We start from the raw sequence: 27291 nt of genomic DNA, 5'->3' as shown, positions 1-27291 counted from the left end.
TATTATTATTATTATTATTATTACTATTATTACTATTATTATTATTATTATTATTACCCTTTTGATCTGACTGAAGGTGACATGCATATATCAAGAACATTAAGGCTTGGAGAGAGATTTTTCACAATGTTTAAATTTGTGGCCTCGCGTTTGTTTGTGTGTGTGTGTGTGTGTGTGTGTGTGTGTGTGTGTGTGTGTGTGTCCATCCGTTCCTTCTTGTGATACGTGACTGGACCTTCAATAACATGTGTGTGCTTATATACGGCTCCTTTCACTTGTCATTCGTTTCTTCGTTCCGGTAATATAGTCTTGGCACCTAATTCCACCACACCCCTGCCCCTGAACACACACTTCGGAAAAAAAGAAAATAGAAAAAATAAATCCCCTGTCCATTATGATCCCTCCAGACCCTCCTAATCCCCGCCATTCATGCTTCAGGGCGACACCCGGATTAATCCCGGGATTACGGTGCCGTGGAAACCCTCTCTCTGTGGATTAATGCTCTCTCTAAATTCTGGTTATGGTTCTTTCAGAAATACTTTTTTTTTTTATTATTTAATTTTTCCCCTCAAACCTACACATGTGATATAGCCTGCCATTCTCTCTCTCCCATACGTGGGCTTTTTGCTGATCTCTTGTGGTAATTTGGTAATTCTGTTTCGTTGTTCAAACCAGTTATGTGGTTTGTCAACATAGTATTTCCTTTGTCATCGTTCACTTCATATCTTTGAAGCCTTTTGACATACGCTACATATAATACCAATGTGGTTCTTAACATTTAGCCTCATTGTTGTCTCCTAAACTCTAATTTTGCTCTAGATTTCTAATTTTGCTCTATATTTTCTTTTTAATCTTCATCATAAGTTATACATATCGCTTCTCATATAATCTCTCGTTCTCCCTCTCCATATGTTACATATATTCACCTCCCACCCCACCCCTCTCTCCAAATTACACATATGCCCGTCCATCCATCCACAGTCATTGCCCTTTCCCCTTCTCGTAACCCCTTGTGGGTCAAAGGTCATTCATTGGACAGACCGTAGGTTGGCATTGCTGTGTGGGAGCCCATCCCGATACGATCCAGTTTGAACTTCGAGGGATGTGCAGGTCCCTACGAAGGTGTTTGTCCTGGTGGAAGAGATGGGCACATCGCACAGTAATGTGGTGAGAATAGGAAGCCATATTAGAGGGGTTCAGACAGAAATACCTGTAGAATTTATGCTAGAAACCTGCCAGCCATTTTTTTTTTGGGGGGGTGGTGTATAGATTCAGGATTGCTGAATGTAGGCACCAGTGGTTTTGGTAGCGGCGTTGACAGTTTTTGGGCGTGATGACCGTTTGATGAGTGTAAACTGTTGGAAATGACGCATTTAAAAGATTTTTAGGCGTTTTAAGTGGTACCTGATTTTGAGGAGTCTAATTTTATTAAGTGTGTACATGTTTGTTACTTGTGTTCCGTGATATTAACAGGTCATTATGCTGTTAAAAAGCTCTGAATAGGGTGATTTGCTGAGGTGCTGTTAAGACAGTGTAATACAAGGTGTGGGGGTCGTACTTTTAGCTGATGCTACGGGTGTGAGGGTCGTCCTTACAGCCAGCGTGATAGGTGTGGTGGTCGTCTGGTAATCTGGTGCCATTTATGACGTGAGGGTCGTCCATTCACCCGATGCTGTAAGCGTGGGAGTCGTCCTTTTTAAGGCAGTGCTGTATTTGTCCTTCTGTCTAGATGTTTCCCTTTGATATCACGTAACGTATACACCTTGATATCACATTACATACCCTCCCAGACATGACTTTACAGAACACCCCCCTGACATCACGTCAAATACCCTCTTCTGACGTAACATTACATACCCACAGACCTCGCGTTACACTCCCTCCCATCCCCGCCCCTTGACATCATGTTACACACACACACCTTAACATCACTGTGAATACCACCCCCTTCTGAAATAACGTTACACCCTCTGTTGACATCACGTTGCAAGCCCTAGCTTCTCCTACCATCACCTCTCGTAAACCTGATGTCCCTCCCTACCTAACACCTGCAGGCGTTGCTTAGGGTGCGTCCGCTCTCTTACCGCGATACCCAAACGAGACGGGGCCAGCGAACGAGGGTAGTTATACTCTGCGTATGTATATTTTCCCTCCATTTTTTTCTCTTCAACCCTGCGAAGGGCCAGTACAGTGGAAGACTCCAATGTACAAGTTTTAGGCTGGGGGTGAGGGAGAGAACACTGTTAAGGCAAAGTTACAGCCATCCCTGCCATGAAGTCACTGTACCATGAACTGTTCCGTAGTTTGTTTAGGGAAGAAAAAAATATGATCGCAGTTTTATGCTGAGGGTCGGTTTATTGAACACGCCCGGCGGTTTATGTAAGGGTGGGCTTTAAGACAGCTTCGACCATTTGTTTTAAGCCATTTGCTTATTCTATTTATTGTACGGCATTATGGCTATTGTGAAAGGGGATGCTGAAGTTTGTATTGTACAATAGCAACTAAGGAAGGATCGGATGTATATATATATTTTTTTTAAGTTAGCTGAGACGACATGGACAGCTGAGCTGAGGCCCTTATCCAGGCCATCTCAGTAACTATATATATATATATATATATATATATATATATATATATATATATATATATATATATATATATATATATATATATATATATACCCTTATCTGAGCCAGATACCCATTTTATCCACCAACCCTTAGGGGTGGATGAACAACTGGGTTGACTGTTTACAGCCGTTACCAGGATTCGAACCTATGCCCTCGACCCTGGACGGCCCGTGAATGCGTCATGGTCGAGAACGCTAACTGCTACACCACACGTCAAATAGAAATGTCAGGGCGGGCAGCGTGCACCAGGCTGACTCCCCCAGAGTCCAGGAACGATCATTTTTAATGTATGTTCCACGCCATGGCTGGTAGGTGAGGCGCATAAAGGGTTGAACTTTATCTTGGAGTCTCTCTCTCTCTCTCTCTCTCTCTCTCTCTCTCTCTCTCTCTCTCTCTCTCTCTCTCTCTCTCTCTCTCTCTCTCTCTCTCTGTAGTAGGTAGCCACCGACCAGGGTGGTGGTATATGACAGGTACTACCACCTCCGCCTGCGCCTGGGTATCGGGAAGGGTTAGTGACAGCTGCGCAGTGCGCAGTGAGCTAGCACTTCAGGGGTTGTCAGAGGTCACTCCTATATCCCAGGTAGCTGTCTTTTCTCCCTGTCTCGCTCACTTATAGGCTGCGTGGCTTTCAGTTGACAAACGTTCCGTCTGTGTGTTCGCAAACTTGACAGCTCAAGTCACACGATCGTACTTTGCCACGATTTTTTTCTGCAGTGAGCGCTACGCGCTAGCTTTGCCATTTGGCGAAATTCTCCGCAAAATTTCGTCGTAGGCGCTCGTAGGCAGCTTCTCTCTCTCTCTCTAAAAGAAAAAAACGATCATAGTGTGTTCATTATTTTTTCAGCTTCTCTTCACGGAGATGATTCAAACTTTGCTATAAATGGTTCTGCCACAGCGATTTATTTTCAAGTAATCTCCCAAAACGTAAATGTTGCCATGTACATTTTCACACCATCTGCAGTGGAGAAAAAAAGAGCTTTTGTACACTGCTGCATGACTAATTGATACCACGTGTATTTCTAAGGATTACCTACATTAAGCAGATTTATTCGCTGAATTATTTGTATGTATGAGGTGAATATATGCTGGTGATTTTCTTTGGCATATTTAACAATTACTGAGGGAGAAATGTGCCAGAGTCTGGCATTACATCGTCAGCTCTGATTATCTGTATGTGGCGTTCTTGCTGATAATTGTGTGTCCGTCATGCAGCCCGTGTCTTTGCTCCTTGTATGTATTTATTTTTGTGTGTGTGAACTTCATATGGCAAGAGTAAGAACGGTCTCGGTTCGGCCGTTTATATCCACTCTTGCCATACGACGTTCCGCGAATAAACATTTTGAAGAGAAACAAGCGAGCTATTGTCTAGTCTAACAATAATCTATTAACGTCGCGAGGTAGCGGCAATGAGCTATTGAATTTTAATGTGCCGGGATATTACAGTCATATTTGACGTGGAAAAATGCCGGGGACAGGAAAAAAAAAAAAAAGACAAAAATTATTATGTTTGGAAAGCAAATATAGGGAGGGTTATGTTTCCATCTGGCTACGTCCATACGGTGGAAACACTCAATTCCAGGTTGACTATTTCGGCCATGTGTTAAATTTTACTTAGGATCAATGAGTTGTAACTACATCGGCACCCCCTCTGTATTTCGTAAAAAATTTCATTAACTTGTTAAAAGTTCTGTCGGACGTGTGTGGGAAAATGATCAAATCTGCGTACCTTTTCTTAGATAGATAGGTAGATAGATAGATAGGCGTTTTATTTGATATATGGACTTTGCTACATGTTCATCTTCCAATTCAGAGACTAAAATTTTTCTTATCCATTATTCGAAGAAATAGAAATTTAGCAGACGATAGTTTCTCTTGCATTTCTTTTCCACGTTTTCCTTTGGCAGCAGATCTATGTATCAATAAGTTCTGAGGGTAAAGATCTCTAAAGGATCTGAATACTTTTGTATATGCATAACATGATTCATGATATTCCCGTTTAGTGTATCTTGAAGTTTTTTTAATGCTGTTCATTGGAGGTCACACACACACACACACACACACACACACACACACAAACTACACGAGGTTAAGTGGATGGCGTGCCGTATGGGTTCGAATCCTGGTCGCGGCGGTCAGCCCAAGCTCATCCCAGCCGTTCATCCTCCCATCGAGGCTGGTCTGTGAGTAGGCACCTGGATTAGGCCGGGATGTGTGCGCAGATGTAAAACTCGCTTTCCGTAGTACAGTAATATTTATTACAGATAGTAATAACACAAACTACCAAGAGACGGGGCCCTCCTTTTGTACAGGTAGATAATTACAAATACGTAATATACAGCGAAACGGGTCATGGCGAAAATAGACCTTGGTAATAATAATATGATATAGCAGGAAATCAGCTGCAGGAATGTGCGATTGAGAGAGAGAGAGAGAGAGAGAGAGAGAGAGAGAGAGAGAGAGAGAGAGAGAGAGAGAGAGAGAGAGAGAGCATACTACTGCACCTAACATGCCGCCAGACCACTGCCTTAGGTGAAGAGTTAGGGAAAGAGCCGCTCTGCTAGCAGATATTAGGCATATTCAAGAAACAGGTTCAACATCGTGCGTTGAACAAGAACACTTTCCTTGGGTTTGGTCACCGCGATTTAAGAAGCACAAAGAACTAACGCACAGGGTACTCAGAAGGGAAAGAAAGATGGTACAGGAATCACGAGAGGTGAGTTACAGCGGTACAGGAGTCACGAGAGGTGAGCTACAGTGGTACAGGAATCAAGAGAAGTGAGTTATATACAGTGAGAGGCTAGAGGCCGTAGATTTGTCAAGGGTGACGAGATAACAACATTCAAATGTACCTAAGTCAGTTTGATGATGTCAACAGTGAACTGTTTTCTTTTCTTTGTTTTTCTAAAGATGGAAAAGATAGAACAGCAAGAGACCACGATATGAAATTAAGTAAGGAAACTTCTTAGAAAACGTGTAAAAGAAGTATTTGTGTAGTTTTGGAGTGTTGTTTGAATGAAACGTAACTGATGAAATGGTAAATGTTGACAGCATGCAAGAGTTTTACAATGTTGAAGAATTCCCTGCCCGTGCAGTGCAGGTAGGTAATTGCACCTGCGTGTGTATGATTGCTATTTGTGATTACTCTTTGTGTGTTGAGGAATCGCTCCAGTTTGATGTTTGAGGATACAGTAGTTGATACAGTAGTTATGTCGATGCTACACGAATGCCTTTTATGGGCCCCAAATGCAATAATATAGAAAAGTGTGGATGTGTTGGAAATGAAAAGCCTGAGTTCAGATTGTGGAGTAAGAAGGGTTGATCGAGTAGAGCATGACATGGTGAGCAAGAGAGTTGTGGTTTGTGGTAGGAAGCGGAGTATGTTTGAGAGGACCCAACCACAACCGCCACCGCCGCAGTGAGGACCCCATTCCACCACCAACGCCACCGCCACAAAGAGGACCTCACACCACCGCCACCGCCACCACAGAGAGGACCCCACACCAGCCCCACCACCACAGAGAGGGCCCCACACCAATCCCACCACCACCAACACCACCACAGAGAGGACCTCACACCACCACCACCACCACAGAGAGGACCCCACACTAACCCCACCACCACCACCACAGAGAGAGCACCACACCAACAGCACCGCCACAGAGAAGACTCCACACCAGCACGAGAGGACGGGAAGGGAAGAAATGGCTGAGAGAGAGAGAGAGAGAGAGAGAGAGAGAGAGAGAGAGAGAGAGAGAGAGAGAGAGAGAGAGAGAGAGAGCTGGAGGTCGGTCTTGCTTGACTAGTAAAATATTCGGGACATTAATAAGTGAAGGTAATTAGCGACTGAGTGAAGATGGTTGTCGTGTCCCTCATATGAGATTGATGTTAATATGCAGAGCCTGTGTGTGCTGGGCCATTGTTCCCAGACCTGCGCCATGATAGCTTAACACTGCTAACCCCAGGCTCGTCCTGCTAAATTCACCAAATTACTTAAGTGTTATTAAGCTGGGCGGTTTAAAAACCGGCGTCAGATTGGTCTTATTAAGCTGGGTGGTTTAAAAGAACAGCACCAGATTGGCCTTAATAATCTGGGTGGTTTCAGAACACAGCGTGAGATTGGTCTTATTAAGCTGGGCGATTTAAGAAGCAGCGTCAGATGGGCTTTACGAAGCTGGGTCGTTTTTAAACAGCGTCAGATCCGGCTTTGTTAAGTTAGGTTTAAAAGCATTGCCTTATTAGCCGTATTAACCTTGGTGGTTTAACAAACTGTCAGGTTAACCATATTAAGCTGGGCCATTTAAAAACAGCTTTGGATATATTTTCTTTTCTTCTTTCAAGCTGAGACTGTACAGGCAACTGAGGCCCTAATCAAGGCCACCTTATCAGCGTATATATATATATATATATATATATATATATATATATATATATATATATATATATATATATATATATATTTTTTTTTTTTTTTTTTTTTTCAAACTATTCGCCATTTCCCGCATTAGCGAGGTAGCGTTAAGAACAGAGGACTGGGCCTTTGAGGGAATACCCTCACCTGGCCCAATTCTCTGTTCCTTCTTTTGGAAAATTGAAAAAAAAACCGAGAGGGGAGGATTTCCAGCCCCCCGCTCCCTCCCCTTTTAGTCGCCTTCTACGACACGCAGGGAATACGTGGGAAGTATTCTTAATCCCCTATCCCCAGGGATCAAATATATATATAAGGCTATATATATATATATATATATATATATATATATATATATATATATATATATATATATATATATATATATATTAGCTTAAGCTAGGTACCCAGATTATCCACCAACCCACTGGAGTGGATGAACAGCTGGGTTGACTGTGGTTTAGAAACAGTCAGATTAGCCTAATGAAGGTGGGCGATTTAAAAGACCACGCTAAATTGGGCGTATTAATCTGAGAAGTTAAAATGAACGTCACAGTGGCCCTAATTTAGTTGGGTTAAAAAAAAAAAAAAGGTTGAATTAGCCTTATTAAGCTAGGCGGTTTAAAAAACAGTGTCGGGTCGCCTTATAAAAGTGGGCAGTGTGAAAATCTGCGACAGATTGGCCGTATTAAGTTTGGCAGTTTAAAAATAGCATCTGATTGGCCTTAATATGCTATTTAGGAAAAGCTTTGGATTCATCTTATTAAGCTGGCCGGTTTAAAAGTGTGTCGGGATTTATCTAAAGCTGAGTAGCTTAAAAACATGGTCGGGTTGGCCTTATTATGCTGGGCGGTGTTTTGTAAAATCGTCGGATTGACTTTATTGCACTGGGCTGTTTCTAAAAAGAGGATTGGATCGTCTCTGGGTATCGTATATGCTGTGTTTAATGCATACTTGGCTATGCGTAAGGTGCTGTATGAAGGAGTATTAGGAATGCGTGCAGACTTGCTTTTGTAGAGGATGTTATATCAAGGAATCCCAGGTACTGTATGTAGATTGAACGAGATATATATATATATATATATATATATATATATATATATATATATATATATATATATATATATATAAATATATATATATATGTGTGGAAGTCGAGAACATTATCTCGGAAAGCAAAAATGGGTATGTTTGAAGGAATAGTGGTTCCAACAATGTTGTATGGTTGCGAGGCGTGGGCTATGGATAGAGATGTGCGCAGGAGGATGGATGTGCTGGAAATGAGATGTTTGAGGACAATGTGTGGTGTGAGGTGGTTTGATCGAGTAAGTAACGTAAGGGTAAGAGAGATGTGTGGAAATAAAAAGAGCGTGGTTGAGAGAGCAGAAGAGGGTGTTTTGAAATGGTTTGGGCACATGGAGAGAATGAGTGAGGAAAGATTGACCAACAGGATATATGTGTCGGAGGTGGAGGGAACGAGGAGAAGAGGGAGACCAAATTGGAGGTGGAAAGATGGAGTGAAAAAGATTTTGTGTGATCGGGGCCTGAACATGCAGGAGGGTGAAAGGAGGGCAAGGAATAGAGTGAATTGGAGCGATGTGGTATACAGGGGTTGACGTGCTGTCAGTGGATTGAATCAAGGCATGTGAAGCGTCTGGGGTAAACCATGGAAGGCTGTGTAGGTATGTATATTTGCGTGTGTGGACGTATGTACATGTGTATGGGGGGGGGGGGTTGGGCCATTTCTTTCGTCTGTTTCCTTGCGCTACCTCGCAAACGCGGGAGACAGCGACAAAGTATGAAAAAAAAAAAAAATATATATATATATATATATATATATATATATATATATATATATATATATATATATATATATATATATATATATGTATAAAGACATAGATAGCAATCGCAAAGGCGAGCGGGATCTTGCATGTCCACTCAGCCTTGTGATAAATGTTGCAATTATGAACTAGACTTAATGCTGCAAGCTTGAGGATTTAACCTCCATTGTCTTCACAAGACAGGCATAATAGTCTCAAAATTGTGGGAAGGGAGTGTGTGTGTGTGTGTGTGTGTCTGTCTGTCTGAGCTATAAAGAAATGTGTGACGTTGTTTTGCCTTATGGTTTTTGGGTAATGATGGCCGGCCGTCTATGAGGGACCAGTCTGGATTTCTGAACTGAATTTGGGCGATTTAGGGTCACCAAGTGTCAGTAGATATGAAGAAATGGGTCGATGGTCAGTAATTATGTCTTGGGTTCATGTTTTTACCTTTCTTAAGAAATCACCGTCGACGCGCACGCAAATCCCAGCATGGTGACTACTCGCCACTGATAACACACACACACACACACACACACACACACAGACACACACACACACACACAGACTTCACCACGGACACGCACAGTCACACAATCGAGCGAACAAATGCTTTATGACACATGAGCAGCTGAAGCACTGAGTCAGACTTGACGCCACTGACTCACGGACACGCGCAGTGCCACGGACGAGACAGAACGCCCTCAGATAGCAACGTGAGACGTCTTTTTGGGTTATAGCTGTTGACGACTCCTTCTAGAGGGACGGACGTGACACGTTGAGTAAAGGACGTTAAAGGACGGTGTTGGCTCAGGGTGAGGCCATTCGTCTTGTTACTGTCCGTGATCTTTGTAAGCAACCGACACTTGAATGTGACATGGTAGCCAGGCTTGCAATGATTGCCATGAGGCTGAGATAACGCGTAGCGCTCACCTCCTCATATGCCAGCAGCGTCTGGTGTTCCGAGTCGGTGGAGGGGGACGTCACCCATCCAAGTACTAACCGGGCCCAACGTTGCTTAACTTCGATCATGTGAGAGGGTTGGAGGTGGGTATGTAGAGGAGGCACCTCTGGGAAGGGTAGAGAGAGGGGTAGTAATTCGTTGTGGTGTTACCCTCACCACTGGGAAGGAATGTGTGGGGTGGGTAATTAGGAAAGGGTGACTGGGTGAGGTAGTTTAGTTGGGGGGGAGGGGAGGGAGAGGGGGTTACCTCGAGGAGATGTCTCCATGGAAGTCATGTTGGTAATCGTATGGTGTGCGCGTGTTGTATGTGGTGGGCATGACAAGTGGTGGTGATGAGTATCTCAGGCAGTCCGGACTCACAGATAGAATGCTCTTATCATACCATTAGTTCATCATGGTATCCAAAGTGCAGGCCATGAACTGGCGTTAGCATGCCCATGAGTCTGGTGCACCCACGGGTGCGTGTAAGCCAGTTCACGTCATCTGTTATGAATATCTGGTGGAACTAAAGGTAGATAGCAAATTCCATCTTCTGAGACGCCCTTTGGAGTGAGGAGGCCTGACCACCCAGCCTTGGTAGAAGAATGGTTGGTTTCCTGCGGTGACTGAAGGGTACATGAGCAATGTTGGTCGTAACTATTATTGCCATGACTCTCATGATTTTTGAACTACCTCTAAACAGGAGAAAAAGAAAAAGAAAACGAGATAAAACAAGTCAGTGTAATGTTTGAGATAGACTGACTCACGTGGAAGACTGGCTGATGTGGTTCGTCAGTGTTTTGAAAGTCGTTTGGCTCAGTTCCCGGAAGAATTTATATACATGGCCCACACATACGTATGTTACGAGGTTACGTTTCCCTTATGTCTCAAAGCATGTTTGATCCAGATATGCTGAGACCTTGATAGATATGTATTGAAAAAACAAGCCACGACAGTTGTTTTTTTTTTGGAAAAATCTTTCAGCTGAAAACTGAAAGAGAACGAGCCATCCATTCAGCCAGCAACCTGCAGTCACCTTGCCCGCCGAAGTAATTGAGGTGTCGTGGCCGCGTTAGGGGAACGGTTCCGAATTAAGATTAATGCCGACCGACCTCCAGACTTCACCAAAGTATCCACAGTAACAGTCCGTTGCTCACCCCTCGCCCCTCATTATTGGTCAGAGGCCGAGCTTATGTGGCTGGTGGCGCAGGGTGTTCTGGCGGAGGGAAATGATCGCATGGTAAGGACTGGAGAGAATCTCCCTCATGTCCTGTCGAGTCGAACTACAATCTCACGTGTTTTGGTGGGTCTTTCCCGAAATTTCTTACTGCTGGTTTGGAGACGTCCTCGTTTAAAGGACTGTGTTGCCAGATGATGCCTTTTCTTCTGTGGCCAGGGTCGCTTAGCTAGAGAGCCATGGATGTGTGTCCTGATTAAGGAAGAGTCTTCTATCCACTTATCTGTGTACTTGACTTTATCTATGCTGGTCACTTTATCTGCATGTTTGCCTTTCTTCATTTATCACTTTATCTATCTATTTGTCCGTTTGCCTATCTACTTATCCATCTTTCCATAGATCTGTCTGTCTATGTCTCTCTCTCATGTATATATATATATATATATATATATATATATATATATATATATATATATATATATATATATATATATATATATATTATCCCTGGGGATAAGGGATTAAGAATACTTCCCACGTATTCCCTGCGTGTCGTAGAAGGCGACTAAAAGGGGAGGGAGCGGGGGGCTGGAAATCCTCCCCTCTCGTTTTTTTTTTAAATTTTCCAAAAGAAGGAACAGAGGGGGCCAGGTGAGGATATTCCAAAAAAGGCCCAGTCCTCTGTTCTTAACGCTACCTCGCTAATGCGGGAAATGGCGAATAGTTTAAAAGAAGAAAAGAAGAATATATATATATATATATATATATATATATATATATATATATATATATATATATATATATATATATATATATATATATATATATATGAGAGAGAGAGAGAGAGAGAGAGAGAGAGAGAGAGAGAGAGAGAGAGAGAGAAATAAACATAGACAGACAGATGTATGGAAAGATGGAAAAATAGATAGGCAATCGGACAAATAGATAGATATGTGTGTGTGTGTGTGTCAGTATCTATACACACGCAGAAATAAAGACATTATACATATATACAAGGTTAGGAGATGGGGCAACACACACACACACACACACACACACACACACACACACACACACACACACACTCATCCCAACACACGTCCAATATGCCAAAAGTGAAACGTTGACATATAAGCGCGAGCACATGAAGCCATTAATCATTGATTATAATCATAGAATGGTACACAGGGTAAGGGACGAGATTAATCACTGATCATCATCTTAGAATAGTACACAACACAGGAGACAAAGAATTAATAATGATGATTTGGGCATCCTGAAATTGTTTAAGTTACTCGGATTCGTTTGAGAAATGTTTAGGTTTGGGTCAAAGGTGATTTTTTTTTTTTCTGCCAACACTATGGGCAGTATGGGGTTACCTGTTGCTGTTTTAACAGGGGACATTTACAGTCATTCGTAGAAGTGTTAAATCAGACCGAGACCTGACATTGACTTAGAGTTTGACCTGAACATAAATTCATTTACAATTTCACACGTGTTTGCCCAGACGTTTACGCTGATCCTGTAGCATTTACGCTCTTTTCGCATGGTTGCCTTGCTGTCGCTTGCAGCTCCATAGACTGATATAATAATTTACGGAGTCACTTACATGGCTTTTTTACGCTGTCACTTACACGGTTATTGGCTTTCAACATGACCCACATAGTAAATTATGGAGTTACTTAGATAGACCCTTACTCACCTACTTAAACGTAAATATGAGGCGTTGGCCTATACGTATACACTTACAAACACTTAAGGATTGATGAACATTATCCTGTGGATTTACGACAAATGGAATCTCGAAGCAGTAGAACTGAGTCACTTATATCGTTGTTTACATAGTTTACACTTATATACTTAATTCACACTTAATTCACACTTATACAGTTCTCTATGCACAGTAGTTCACTCTAATTCATAATCATGTACGTGGACACTTAAACGATCACTTATGTAAGTACATACGTAAGTACATAACTGCCAGTAGTGAAGCTACACGCATCAGCCATCACTTACACAAGTACTTGAGACGGTTCTACGTAAAGTACGTCAGTTGTTGGTAGTGGAGGCACCCAAACAGACAACCACTTATGGAAGTATTTATGGAGGTTTTTAGGTATGTAAAGTGCCACTAGTGGAACCAACCATTTCACCAGGACCACTTATTGCCCATTACTTATTGGAGTTATCGCCCAGGTCCGTTTAGTGTTTGTGATGGGACCAGCCATCCACACTTAACACCACTGCCACCACTTAACAATGCCATCACTTTACATTTCCACCACTTAACACACTACTATCTGACACTGCTAACGCTGACCACTGCCACCACTTAACGCTACTACCGCTTGACACCATACACTACAACCACTTAAGGATTTCGAATTAGCGTGCGCACGGAGCCCGTTGGCCACGGGGTGAATAACTCGCTGGCCTCGGCCTCTGGCCCTGGCCCTGGCCCGCCCCGACCCTTGTTCTAGCGGCCCTCGTCCTGCAATTAACGCAGCCATTTGAAACAATTACGTCGGCAGCAATCAGTTTTACTGCAAATGTCCCGAGTGACGGGAGCAAGGTGCCTGCCTACTCCGGGCCATCTGGGGTACGGTGTGGTGGTGGCCAGGCTTGTTGGCCACTTGGGGTACGTGTGCTGGCCATGGCTATTGGCCATCTGGAGTCCATGTGGGCAAAGAACGATTTGTCCAGATTTGCTCCTGGCCAAGAATTGGTGAGTATATATATATATATATATATATATATATATATATATATATATATATATATATATATATATATATATATATACATTATGCATCCCCAGGACCTCATTGAAGAAGGGGTCTCCGGGCTATAACCCCGTATCCAGTGGCTCCTCCAGCCCAAGGCGACACTACGCTAATTAGCAGGGACATGATGGACTCTTTGATAGAGAAAAGTTCTCTGACGAGACTATCTGTACTCTGTCTTGTCAACTGACGGCGATACTGCCTCGTCATAGGTAAAGTTTCACACGTAGTCTAACCTCATGCAGGTGGAGTCCGGTAACACATACGTAGATATGTAGAGGAGGTGCTCTGGGAGTGTGTATCTGTCTGTCTATCTATGTATATATCTATCTGTCTATTTATCCACCTTGCTCTACAGTTCCACAGTATATACACCACCCTAATGCCTGTTACATAGTTATACACATGTACCTCCACACCGACCGTATATACACATGATCCACCCTTGATCCACCCCAGCCTCGTCTCTTTGTATCCACTCGCATCCACTCACAGTCTTGAGAATCAGGAGGAACATCGATCACGTTGGCTGAAGGGACCCTTGGCCAGTCTACATGCACACACCTCACTGACTTAATTAATATTGTGGTGTTGGAAATTCCCTCAAAATGATTATGCTAATGTGCTGTACAGCATGGCACTGACTAATGGTCAGACGAGCACCCTCCTGGCCTGTCGCGCGCATGTGAGCACACACACACACACACACACACACACACACACACACACAGTCCTCTGTACATGCAGAGGTTGATGTTTTTAAGTGTGCAGGTATGTGTGTGTGTGTGTGTGTGTACTTTTGTATGTTTCGTATTTACGTGTGTGTGTGTGTGTGTGTGTGTGTGTGTGTGTGTGTGTGTGTGTACTTTTGTATGTTTCGTATTTACGTGTGTGTGTGTGTGTGTGTGTGTGTGTGTGTGTGTGTGTGTGTACTTTTGTATGTTTCGTATTTACGCGTGTGTGTGTGTGTGTGTGTGTGTGTGTGTGTGTGTGTGTGTGTGTGTGTGTGTGTGATCCACAGTCTACGTATATCTGTATACGTAATGACATATATAGAACCTCAATAACGTGTAGAACAAGACATCTTAATTGAACTTCGGCCTTAACGTCCTATTCAAGAGGCCGGGCCACGAACTACATCGTCAGCTGGTTTGTTGGAATCACATTTACCATCAAGAGATGAACGCTTTCTTAAGGGACGGGACGGGACGGGATCCATAAATATCCAACCGCTCATAAAGTTAGGAAAGGAATGGGTATTGATGTGGAGGGAGGGATGTGTGATGGCATTCCAGGAAACATATATTTGCTTCATCATGCCCACCCATCTTATCTGTGATTGTTTTGGGTCTACTACTACTACTGCTTGACCACCTCCTCTCAGAAAAAAAATAGTATCGGTATTAGTATTATAATTACCACCACCACCTCTACTGCTGCTACCAATACTATTATTGTTGTATTGTTATAGGCAATGATAATAATGATAATAGTGACAATAATGATAATAATGATAATAATAATGACAATAAGAATGATAATATTAGTACTGATATTAATAATAATAATAATAATAATAATAATAATAATAATAATAATAATAATAATAATAATAATTGTAATAATAATAATGATAATAATAATAATAATAATAATAATAATAATAATAATAATAATAATAATAGTAATAATAATAATAATAATATACTACTACTACTGATAATAATAATAATGATAATAATAATAATGATAATAGAATAATGGTTATAATGATAATAATGATAATGAAATTCCTAAAAATCAGGATGTCAGTGTTAATCTGAGGACAGTGTGTACCCCTGAGTTTATACATAGTTCCTGCGACAGCATCTTCGCTGTGCCCCAGGGACCCACGTTCGCTCCCCAGGTACCATCGTTCAGATCAGGTTCGTCAGACGTGCATCCAAACATTTATTTGGTTGTGTTTCAAGAAGCAGACTCGTTAGAATTAATTTCTTTACGTTTATCTATGCCTTTTGTTTTATCTCGAGGAGTTTCGGTAAATATTTCTCAAAATCACAGATTCTGTTAATGAAAAAATGCAGTGGAGTTCTTGCAGTATTTTGAACTTTAGATCTACGTTTTCGTCATACGTAAAAACGAATTACAGTGTTTTTCTTTTTCTTTTTGTAATGAATTGTTTGAGTTTCTTTGATATGTGGTGAAGACAGTGTCTTTGTGTTTGTCCTAAAAACAGAATTTTCTGCCTTGCCCAGTGTATCTACTTGTAGCCTTAAATATGAAGTTGTAAAGTTTGATATATGTATATTATTTATTGTTTGTTTGTACGTTTGTTACTTTTGCGGCCGACCCAAGCGCCTCGAGGTCACAAACTCTGGTTGTAGGTACTTCAGAATGTGGTTGCAAGGTGGTAAACTGAAGTGGAAGATGGGTTATCTTGTATATATGCTTCTGTACCCAAGTGACATTATATCACCATGAAAGGAGTTTAAGTATCCCGAGCCACAGCCCAGATGTAAGTACCCAAACGAAGAGTCACTTTTGAGTGCGGGCGTCGACGCCACTCCTCCTCTTCCTCCTCCCCTTTGTACTCTGGAGTCCCGGAGACTCAGCCTGCGTTCCCACAATGGGTTTGACTTAGGACACCACGGGTTGGCCAGGCCTTCCCCCCCAACACACACACACACACACACAATACGAGGGTGGAGCCTCTCGTGGTGTGTCTGTAGCCCGTCGTCAGAGTCAGACAGGTCTTCCTCCTATCGCCGAGCATCGCGTCGCCTCCCTTCTTTCCCTCCTGCATACAGGCAGGTAAGGAACTCTGGGGAGAAAATGAGAGAAAAATATACCTAGGTTTGAAGGGTGCTGTGGTGGGCGGGGAGAAGACTCCCAGAGAGAGAGAGAGAGAGAGAGAGAGAGAGAGAGAGAGAGAGAGAGAGAGAGAGAGAGAGAGAGAGAGGTGTTATCGAACTCAGCGTTCCATGTGGCTACTCCGCTTGAGAAAAGTTACCTTAGGCGATACAGTTTCATGGTCGGTGGACGAAAATGAGTATAATCTCGTTCATGAACTTCCAGAGTGAGGGAGGGAGGAAGTCCATCATTTCTCTGCTCCTGACTGGAACGCAGTCACAAAGCTGCAGGATTTCCATAAAAGGGAGGTCCTGGGATTGCAACGCTGATGAGAATAATAGTAATAATATAATCGTCTTGGTGAAGTGCCAGCATGCGCTGGCCGGTACAAGTCCAGACGGCTGGTAAAAACTAACTTTTATAAATGAACACTTCCAATCGACAGGTTTACAAGACAGTATTCTCCGGCGTTTTTGGTCGATTAATTAGATCACTTGTTCTGATGCCGTAGATATTTCATGTTTTGTACAGGGTAAGCTTGTGGTCGCCGCCACTCTTTTTTTTTTTTCCCCCTATTACTTTTATTTTTGTTGTTCGTTTGGTGTTGATGCACAGATGTTTAGCTATCTGGTTCACTCAGGGGCCTTGACAGGTGTTCGTCCATTTGCTTCATTAGTTAGGGACTTGGCAGGTGTTTGTCTATCTGCTTCATTAGTCAGGGACTTGACAGGTGTTCGTCCATTTGCTTCATTAGTCAGGGACTTGACAGGTGTTCGTCCATCTTCCTCATTAATCAAGGCCTGACAGGTGTTTGCCCATCTGCTTCATTAATCAGGACTTGACAAGAGTCTCTCCGTCTGCTTCAGTCGGTACCAAACAGGTGTTTGTCCATAAACTTCGTCAGTCAGGGCTAAGCAGGTGTTTGTCCACCCACTTCAAGTCAGGGGCTTCACCACAGACAGAATCTGGACCTTGGCTTCCAGAGCAGCCGAAGAAGCCTCCGCAAACCTTACCGCTCTGCACAACATGTATATTCATCCAGACAATATACACTGCTGTTCTTTGGCTCGGGATTTTGTGCCGTAAATCTTGATTAGGAAAATTATTGGGGGTGATCTTATCGTACATGAACTCATTACTGCTTTTACTTTTCAAATTAAGCGTATTTATAGCCCAGGAAATCGACCCTGCGCTCTTGTTTTTAGTCATTCCAAGACTGGGTTTAAAGTTTTTTGTTTTTTTTTATCTTCCTGGTGTTGATTTGTGCACTACATTCGTTTCTCTTGATATTGTTGCTCTGAAAATACTTCATTAGTTTAACTCTCAAAAGCTCAGCTACCGCTAGTCATGCAAGCGTCGAATGGTAACCTTACATGGGAATACGTGATTGGTGGGGGTGTTCTGAAAGCGGATTTCTTAGCAGCTGGGCTCCTGTGGCCACTCTGCCTGCCAGTTCCTGGAAAGTGATGGATGGGGAGGGAGGTTGGGGGATGGTTATGTCTCGGAGAGGGTAGTTTAAGGGTACTGGGGAATGACCAGTAATCAGCAGTTAGGATCATTGCTATTAATCATATGGCGCCGGTAATATTTCATTTCTCTGCTGTGGGTCTGGTGGGGTTGGTATGTAGGGAGTTGAATGAACTATTTTTTTGAAGAAATCTACGCAGCTAAGTAACGCGTCTCAATAGAAAATATATATTTAGTACTCTGGCACTATAGTTATGTGCAAGTATGCAGTGTAAACTGTCGTGTACTGTAGTAATTTAACCAGTGTTGCTTACATAGTGGCAAAGGAGTTCCTCTCTCGGCCGTAGGAGCTGGGTAATAAGTAGGATTCAGTCCCTGCTTCAGTAGGGATACCTGGGCAGCGAAGTAGGAGAACAACAGTAGTAGAAATCCTCCTCCACCGCGGTGTCCCCGACAGCCTTTGGGAGTTGGGGAGGTACATACATGGGTGGATATTAGTGTGGTCTTGTCAATCACTTAAGAGCTTTTTTTTTCCTATCTTTTTTGATTGACTGGTCTCCGGGCCGGCACTGACCACATGGAGGGTTCTCTGTCTCTCAGCTAGGGTAATTAACTCGGGAATGTTAGGAGAATTTCTGGATGCTACGAATATTAATTAATTGAATTCCTTATTTTATTCTCACATCAAGAGCAGGTTTGTTATGGACGTGAATATTTGAAGAAAGATAAAAAAAATGATAATGCAGTAACGCGAATATATAAATTCTAATGTAGTCGAGTACTGGTATACGTATAAGAATATACAGATTATGATATATAGAATATAGTACGGAGCTAGTCAAATCTACGTTGAACTGAGCCTCGAAAAGGTCTTCTTTATTAATTAAGGACTTTAATTTCGGCTAACGTCAGAAAGGTCATCGCCCGAAACTGGAGAGGAGTATTTTAAGGCTATACGGATGACGAGGGCAAGTTCGACCCGCTGAGGAAGACCAGTTAGACCCCCAAATTCGAGTATGAGGGTCGTTAAGTTTACAACTGTAGACTTCAGCCATCACTCGCTCCCTTTTCCCATTATGCTATTTGGAGGATAGATGGTGTAAAATATACCGAGCTAATCAATGCTCTTTCTTCTTAAGGGGTTTAAGAATTCTGTACTTATTGTCAGAAAATTATGTTTTTATATATTAAATGATGAATTTGCTTCATTTCTTATACGGTAAATGTGTGCCGGTATGCCATAAGGGCCTGTTTAAAGCGTTGATGTAGAACACCTAGACATTGAGTGTGCGACGTGGAGCTATTGATGTGCCTGCCACCTACATGTGCAGGTGTTTGACCTACAGGTATTGATGTGTGTCCCACAGGCTTTGATAAAGGACCTATAGGCTTTGATGTAGGACCCACAGTCATTGACGTGGGAACCACAGGCAATGATGTGGGACCAACGGACATTGACGTGGAACCCACGGGCACTGGTGTGGAACCTGCAGGCGTTGATGTGGAACCCACAGTCATTGTTGTGGGACTTGCAGGTATTGACGACGGGGTCTTCGGGCATTGTTGCGATAACTGTCGCAGTTTAACATCCAGCTAGGCGTTCGCCTGGCCCTTGTGGTCCCCGGAGGGTGTGAGTTGAGCGTGGCCTTAACGTACGCTGAACGCGAGCGATCAGTCAGAATATAAATGGCTAATCCAAGCCAAGTGATCGATCAGAGTCAGACGAGCCTGCATCACCAACGTATTATTCATCAAAACCTTATTTAGTGTAACCACTTGATGAATAATAAAAAAAAAGACGTGGAATTTGATCATGGGATGAAAAATATTCATTTGCTTAATTGGAGAAAATTGAGATGATGTTGAGTTTGATTTTTTATATGTGTGTGTGTGTGTGTGTGTGTGTGTGTGTGTGTGTGTGTGTGTTGGGGATGGAGGGGAAGGTTAGAATTGAGCGCGGATGAGGGACTGATCAGAGCCTTGGTATAGTAATTGAGCTCTGGAGCTCAGTGATCAAGCTGAAGATAGAATCTTATTTTTTTTTTTCTTTACATTTCTCGGTTTGAACTTCATTGTCATTGATTGTGGTTATGGTTGTAGGGGCAACGATGGCTGTTGTTGCAGTTTTGGTTTTGGGTGTATTGGTATTCATACATTCATTTGTTACTGTGGCTGTAAACTGTGATGGTTGTATAGGGAGATTGTAGGGGGTCCTTTTAATGCCTATGGTAGCTTTATTGTTGTGATTTTGGTTACAGTTTTTAGTTATAGAATATTTGTTGTGCCATATATACATAAGCAAAGCGTTCAAGTGTGGGATTGGGTGAAGGGCATATATTTAGTGGGTAGGTGGAGGTCAGTATCGAGCTTACATTGGGTACAGGACATCGACATAGAAGGGTGACAGGCGGACCCGAGTGGGGCGTTTTCTTTATGGTATTTCTCCGTTGCAGTCATGGTCGTTGTGGTTGTCACATTCACTCTTACAGAACTTGGTTGTCACTCTGGGTTCGAGGAGGTGGTTGTTCCGGTTATGGTCCTGTGACATTGGTTGCTGGTTGTGGTTGAGGAGCTAGCTGTATCTCTAGTGGTGTTGCTGGTTGTGGTTGAGGAGCTAGCTGTATCTCTAGTGGTGTTGCTGGTTGTGGTTGAGGAGCTAGCTGTATCTCTAGTGGTGTTGCTGGTTGTGGTTGAGGAGCTAGCTGTTGCAGATGTTTTATTGTCAGGTTGTAGTTGTTACGTCAGTTTTGCGATATTTGTTGTAGTCGATGAAGTCTGAGTTATTGTGATATATATGTATTTTTTTTTTCATACATATTCGCCATTTCCCGCGTTAGCGAGGTAGCGTTAAGAACAGAGGGCTGAGCTTTAGAGGGAATATCCCTCTAAGGCCCCCTTCTCTGTTCTTTCTTTTGGAAGATTAAAAAAGAGAAGGGAGGATTTCCAGCCCCCTGCTCCCTCCCCTTTTAGTCGCCTTCTACGACACGCAGGCAATACGTGGGAAGTATTCTTTCTCCCCCTATCCCAGGGATTATATATATATTATGCACCTCAAGATTCCTTTTATGAGACCTGCAACTTCTAGACTGCGCTACAGTTAACAGCAGGAGAATGGTTGACTCCTTTGGATTGAAAAAGCTCTCAGACGAGACTGCGTGGTCTTTTTCCTCAACTGAAGATAAATCAACCTCGCCAAAAGCGACGTTGGTATAATCCACCCTCTCTCTCTCTCTCTCTCTCTCTCTCTCTCTCTCTCTCTCTCTCTCTCTCTCTCTCTCTCTCTCTCTCTCTCTCTCTCTCCCCGGCAGGCGAAGTCCGGTAACACCTCAGTACGTTCATGTTTAGCTGTTCCCATACCTTCCTTTGGGATGGTGGGTTCTGACGACCTGCCTCAGCCAAATTGTGTTGAGCTTTGATCGTGGTCGCCTTTACCCACCCTCAACACTTGGAGCTGAGCTGGCTTGGTGTTGGGTCGGTCGGTTGTTGCGCGTGTCATGGCCATCACCTCGATTAATCACTTTAGATACTGATCAAGATTTATTAACACCACTGTGGTAGGAATACGATGTCCGGCCAACCGCGTCGCCCTCGTGTAATTGGAGTTTAATGTATGATGGTTGAGTTATCGAGGATGATGTGAGCTGCTGCTCTCTTTTTTGTTGGTGATGTTATAATCTTACTGTAGTTACACCTTGTTATGTTACTTTCTATTTCCTATCATATATATATATATATATATATATATATATATATATATATATATATATATATATATATATATATATATATATATATATTCCATGTGTGTCGAGGTAGCGATGGGAATGAACAAAGGCAGACAGTGTGAATTGTGTGCATGGGTATATATGTATGTGTCTGTGTGTGTATATATATGTGTACATTGAGATGTATAGGTATGTATATTTGCGTGTGTGGACGTGTATGTATGTACATGTGTATGGGGGTGGGTTGGGCCATTTCTTTCGTCTGTTTCCTTGCGCTATCTCGCAAACACGGGAGACAGCGACAAAGCAAAATAAAATGAAAAGAAAAATATATATGATATGGAATTATGGATTGGTAAAAATACGGTGGCACATAAGGCAAACACAAATGTCTCACAAACTTTGTAAACAAATGCTTACCAGACACGGACGGCTGGTGTGGTCAACGGACAGTCACCGTTGACGGATCTAGAGACAGGAACAGCACGTGCTGGCAGACAGAAACAGATCATTGTATGGAGGTAACACATGCAGGCAGACAGACTCCAGATAAGACTTTGTCAATGGGTAGTGTTAACAAGAGTGTGTTAGTTATTTCAGGCAACAGATGTAGTTTGTTGAGTTATTGAAACAGTTGAAACAGACACAAGTGTCGTCAGTTAACTAGGTACAGAAGCTGTTGAAACAAATGCAGGTGTAGTCAGTTGACGAGAAACAGCAGCTGTTTAAACGGATGCAGGTGTGGTCAGTTGACGAACTCCAAAAACTGCTAAAGCAGGTGTAGGTATAGTCAGTCGACGAGATACAGCAGCTGTTTAAACAGATGCAGGTGTAATCATTCCGCTGGTAACAGAACTTTTAAAACAGTTGCAGGCTCCAGCAGCAGATCTAGCAGAAATAGTCTCTGCTCTTAATTATATTATAAAGAATCATAAATGATTTAACATACAGATATCAGATGTAGATTTAGCAGTAACAGGCCCAGTTTTTTTTTTTTTTGAGTCGATGATGAAAATGAAGCTATGGCAGGAATGAAGATTAATACTTATTCGCATGGATGAAAATATGAATATAATCTATCATGGCTCATTTATATAGTAGACTGATTTATAGGTCTCATTAAAGTTGATATCAAATCGGCCCATTACCATGAGAATCCCGGAATGAAACGTTTCCCCCAGTGAATGTGAATAACACGCTTTGCAGAGACTAATGCCAGACTGTATTTCATGGTTTTGATTAATGTAAATGTGGTTTCGTTACCACAGTTACTAAGGAAGTGTTTGTGTGTGTGTGTGTGTGTGTGTGTGTGTGTGTGTGTGTGTGTGTGTGTGTGTGTGTGTAATTATTATTATCGTCTTGCAGCATTAGAGGTCATTTGAGAACATTAGCGATTTTAACGCCGCGTTAATAGTCGAAGCACTGCACTGATGGTGGTATTTGGTTGTGCAAGTGGTTGTCGAACAGCGTCATTGATCGGTGGACAGTATTCGTGAGCATTTGATAGCATTAATAGTTATCGAATAGCAGTGATGGTCATTGACGAGCATTTGTGAACACTGGACAGCATCATTGATAATTGAAATGCATTAGTGACCACTGGACTGCATTAATGGTCTTTGGTACAGAATTAGTGGTTATTAAACAGCATTAGTGGTCATTGGACGGCATTGTTGATCATTAGAGGGCAATAATGATTATTAAATATCATTGGTGATCACAAGAGAGCATTAATGGTCACTGTACCAGTTATGATTTGGCAATATTGGTGCGAGCTAAATGTTCACTTTACGTCTCATACCGCATTCTTGCACGCTGGATAGCAGTATCTTTCTCTGAACAGCATTAGGTAATTATGAACAGAAGTGATGGTCGATGGATAGCAGCAGCTGTAGCCAGTGGTCAGCAGACAGGAGTAGCGGGCAGCGGTCGTTGGGTAGCGATGATAACTACGGTAGTAGTAGTAGTAGTAGTAGTAGTAGTAGTAGTAGTAGTAGTAGTAGTCTCTTGATTAGTGTTTATGGTGGTTATGCAGCAGCAGCATCGGTAGTCGTCTCTAGGTAGTCGTTCTCATGTTGGTCAAGGGTCGCACCGTCGTCTTCAAGTGCCGTACCGGTGTCGTGCTCATAGGTCGGACCGTCGTGCTCAAGGGCCTCACCGTCGTGCTCAGAAGGGGAGGGGGTGGGTTAAGGTAAGTAGAGGAAGGTCATAGGTTGTCTGCAGTCGGCGCAGGACAGCATCCACATTCGCTAGGGATAGGGGACCGGTTGATCGGTAGGTCGGTCGGCCGTTAGCAGATAAGTTGTCGCCGCCGCCAGCGGCAGTGATCATTGTTGTGCAGCTGTCTGTCCGTCTCCTTGCAGCAGCAGCAGCAGCAGCAGACGCATGCCATGAGACGAGTCGGCGTGGCCTGTACGCTGGCCCTCTCTCTCTCTCTCCCTTCCCCCCACTGATGTATTCTCCCCCTCCCTCTGCGTGCCTGTGTGTGTCGTGTGTCTCTGCTCGTCCATCGAGAGCATACACTTTCCTTCCTCTGTAAGGGAAAGCCCCAAGAGCGCTAAGAGCCTCCCCCTCTGCCACCCTCAGAGCCGGCACTTGTTGCCACAATTAGCCCCATTTTTCTCCGTCAAGATGGGTGGAGACACTTTACACCAATTACCCATTGTTTACATTCCCACAGTCAGATCACCGCCATCAACTCTGGATGGCCTCCTGGACTTCGACTCTCGCTCCACACCTGCCCATCCTCCCCACCGCTGATAGATGCCACCGGACCCATGTTGCTCGGGGGGGATTTCCGACCCTACTGGCGGCCGTGGAGTGTCACCCTCCTGCGTCGAGACATCAAATTGATCAACCCGCGTCGCCGTTGCCCAATCAAGTTTTTGTTGCCCTTGTCAAGTTCGGCAACATTACGCCCTGGTCCCACGCGCCAGGTCCTCCCCCCTCTCAAACCCCCTTTTGCTTATTTAGAAACATTTTTTTTTACTCTCTCTCTCTCTCTCTCTCTCTCTCTCTCTCTCTCTCTCTCTCTCTCTCTCTCTCTCTCTCTCTCTCTCTCTCTCTCTCTCTCTCTCTCTCTCTCCGTGAAACTCCTCCATTTCTGTCAATTGACCATCGTCTGTCCGTCGCTGTGTTCATGTGTATGTGTGAAGCACATCGTCATAGACCTGATGTCTGGAGGCGGTCCCTCCTGGAACAACTTGATTTGCCAACAGACGGGGTTGGGAGTCAAAGCCGACTTGACCTCTTGAGGGCGACGGGGCTATCCTTGAGGGCGACATAGGGATCTTTGAGGGCGACGGTTGCGATTCCATCAGCGAGACGGTACGTACGAACATTGGGTACGATGGCCGTACCCTACCCGATAGTCGTACCGTTGTACCGTCGTGCTGGAAGAGTGAAGTGCGTGTTTGGGGTACGGCGGGGCAACACCTTCACAGACAGGCAGGCGGCGCGCGGCGGCGCCCCTCTACTCCCGACCCCACAGAAAAAAAAGTCATCACAATTTGATGATTTTGATTAAGACTTACTGTGGGAGTGATTAGTCGTCCGATCTTCCAGATTGTTTTGTGTTTTAGAGCTGTGTTGAACATGGTAGACCCAGCCAGCCAGCCAGTGGCGACGGGCCAAGTCTGGTTTCTCGATATTTACAGCTTCGTGGGTAAGAATGTATGTATGTTTGTCCGTATGTGTATGTCAGTGTAAAGAGGAGGGGCGGACGATGGAAAGGTGTGTGTGTGTGTGTGTGTGTGTGTGTGTGTGTGTGTGTGTGTACAATTGTTACCTTTTTGTAATTACCTGTTTGTTTATACTTTACGGGAAGAGTTTTATTCTCACAGGGCCTCACCTCTGCAACTTTATTATACAAGTTTCTAAGCTGGTTTATACACTCCATATTCCCAGCTTCCTTGTTGTACGTATCCCATTCATCCAGTGCTTTTATACTGGGGAAAGTTTTTCTATACATTTTGTTTTTTTTAGCTGAGACGGCACGGGCATCTGAGGCCCTAACCATTATATCAACCAACCGCTTCGGGGTGGATGAACAGCTGGGTTGACAGTGGACCGACTGCCGCAACCAGGATTCGAACCTATTGTTGACATCATCAAATGGCTTAAACACTTTGAGGTTGTGATTAGGTCACTCCTTACTCCTCTGTCTTCCACTGTGGACAAATTCGACGGGACTATGGTTCTTCCCTGTAAGTCAGCTCTCGTAATTCTGGTTCCATTTCTGCTGCCTCTCTCTGGATTTTCTCTGTTAGCTCTTTCGTGCTTCTCTAAGTGCGAATGTCCAAACTCGTGGATCTTATTCTAGTTTTGGCCTCATGGAAGAATATGAAGAGCCTGCATTGGTATTTCCTTATCCATGCGCTTGAGTGCTTCTCTGTTATTTACCAGCGGAAGGTTCGTCTCCATTAATGTTCTCCAAATGTGGAGCTTTGGCGACGGGTAAGGGACGACGTCGCCTCCCAAGCCCTTCCCACGCACAGATTTCTGCAGCTTATTTCCAACTTGATAATATTCATATCGAGGCTTTCCTTCTGTGTATATGTGTGTGTGTTTTGTGGCGGAGGAAATAAAATCGGGGAGTCAACATGGAAGGGAGGATCTCTAGACGGCTTGGGCGCTTTGTGTCCTCTCCCTCCCCTCCCCTCCTCTCCTCTCCATGACCTTGTGCTCGCCCGCAGATCATCACACAAATGTCCACCCCAACTTGCCTGTCAACATATTTGTGTGCCTCGAGCATGGACGCATGTTTTATTGGAGCCCAGGTTGGTTGGCTGGTTGAGTTCACCTTGGTTGGTTGGTTGTCGGGTGGGTGGGTTGGTCGGTTTGAGTGCTACTTGGTTGGTTGGTTGGTTGGTCGATTTGATTGCTAGTTGGTTGGTTGGTTGATTTGAGTGCTTGTAGGTTTGTTGGTGGGTTTGAGCGCAATTTGTTTGGTTGGCGTGAGTGCAAGTTTGTTGGTTGGTTTGAGGGTAGATTAGTTATTTGGTTGTCCTGTGTGCATGTTGGTTGGATGGTTGATTTATTTGAGTGCAAGTTGCTTTGCCGATTTGAGTGCAAGTTGGTTGATTAGTTGAGTGCACTTTGGTTGGTTTATTAATTAGAATACGGCCGTCAGTTGATCTGAGAGTACAGGTTTGAGGAGTTATTTGGGTACAGCTGCGTATGTTCAGGAATGTATATGTTCATTTGATGGTAAATTTTATGAGGACAGGTTTGCATTGTTATCTTGAGTTGGTATGTACATTTGAGTGTGTGAAGGTTTCTGCCTGTATACGTTCGATTTGCTGATTTATGATAGTGTGTGAAGGGTAAGGAGAACTGTGATTGAAGATGAGATATGAGGTGAAACCCTGAAGGGCTTGGAGTCATTCTTTTGAACGTTGGTAGTGAAAACATTTGCCTTCAGCTGTGAGATTAGTTGTAATTGTCGATTGTAATTACCTGTTTTACTGTATGGAAAGGGAGTTTT

Source organism: Panulirus ornatus, chromosome 41 (assembly GCF_036320965.1).
Source record: "Panulirus ornatus isolate Po-2019 chromosome 41, ASM3632096v1, whole genome shotgun sequence".
In the NCBI taxonomy this organism is placed as follows: domain Eukaryota; kingdom Metazoa; phylum Arthropoda; class Malacostraca; order Decapoda; family Palinuridae; genus Panulirus; species Panulirus ornatus.
Note: the sequence above shows the minus strand (reverse complement) of the source record.